Raw genomic sequence first — 1,451 nt, forward strand, 5'->3', positions numbered from 1 at the left:
TTAGTTAATAAACATAGCTCACAACATAGTGTAAGAATATACAGTAGCTGTATTAACAGTTAAAATACAAATTATAAAAAGGTTGCTGCACTTTGTCAAAAAACTGATTGAGGAAAAAAAATGATTGAAAAAAAGTTTTTGTCAGCAGATTATGATGGGTAAATCTAGTGCAGGGAGGGGTAAAATCCCTAAGATATCGGTTCAATGAGATTCAGCCTGCAGCCTTATAGTGTATGCAAAATTATTGTTATATACATTTAAATGATAACAAAGTAAAAACTAACTTACAGTTTGACTTGCAATTTGAGAATCCAAAAGAATGGCAGCAAATACAACGCTTGCTTGGAAAACTCTATAATGAAGACAATGAAAATAGTATGGGTGCTGGTGTTTAACTCCAATGTAAATGCTTTCTAGGATTGTATATCAATCAGTATATAATAATTTTTTACTTGGCAATTTGTAAAATTAAGCCTCACTGTTTTGCTTTTCCAACAAATCAATATATAAAACAAATAAATACAGTACTATTTTCTTTTCGTCAAGAGTCACAAAATAGAATGCTGGATAGATGGCACTTCATAAGTGCTGTTTTATTATTATTTAATAAGGTATAATCTCTGATCATAATTGAAAACAAAATTAATTGAATCTAATAGGCGGATCTCTTTGTTATTCCTTACCCTTGTGGGACATCTTGTAGTTGGATGATGAGTGTTGCTATTGTTTGTAAAACCATTTCATACACAGTGTTTTGACTCATATCCACAATATCAATCTGCAGAAAAAATTAATAATGTCATTTATAATATTATATTTAAAATATTATATGTTATAACGGTAACATATAAACATAATAATATATAAATTTCGACGTTGTTTGCATCAGGAAACTTGATAGAAATTATTTAAAATTAGCATTGCCGTACCCGCTGCCACTTGGGGATCGGACTTAACACTAGCCGTTAAGCGCAAGCATGGTGGATCTAGCAGTTATGACAGCAGACTAGTTATCTAGAGGTTGTGGGTTCAATTCCCAACCGAAACACATTAAATTTTCTTTTGCAAGTATTTATACTAAGTATTCGGTATGATGACCGCCATTTCTATCAATAATAATAAATATTATAATTTATTTCTCCCAAACAATTTGTGTTGAGCTCCCCATTGCAGTCCACACTTGCACCACAAATGAAGCCAACTACATAAATGATTCTAATTCTGTAGTTTAAAACCAATCTATATGTGGAGTACCATAAAAAAAATGTCAGTGTGTGTACTGCTGACTAGCTCACACTTAGTACACTATGTGCAGTGATGCATGAAAACTGAGTACCGATCCTCTTGAGGCTGTTTGCTAAGCTGAATTGTTTCATATGAGGTGGCATTAACGGTATTATTAGAGATGATTATTTGGAGCAGCACAAACCTTTCCCTGCAATATCATAATC

The 1,451-nt window shown here is 32.3% G+C and overlaps 1 long non-coding RNA gene across 1 annotated transcript; it reads right to left on the minus strand.

Moving 5' to 3' along the window:
• Positions 1–288: 288 nt before the first annotated feature.
• Positions 289–1,451, minus strand: LOC117115507. The gene is made up of 3 exons (XR_004446563.1): positions 1,430–1,451; positions 684–778; positions 289–352 (listed from the first exon to the last, which is right to left on the minus strand). It is a non-coding gene; the product is annotated as an uncharacterized LOC117115507 (long non-coding RNA).

Source organism: Anneissia japonica, unplaced genomic scaffold (assembly GCF_011630105.1).
Source record: "Anneissia japonica isolate Jap-2015-1 unplaced genomic scaffold, ASM1163010v1 scaffold383_len1451_cov125_single, whole genome shotgun sequence".
Lineage (NCBI taxonomy): Eukaryota > Metazoa > Echinodermata > Crinoidea > Comatulida > Comatulidae > Anneissia > Anneissia japonica.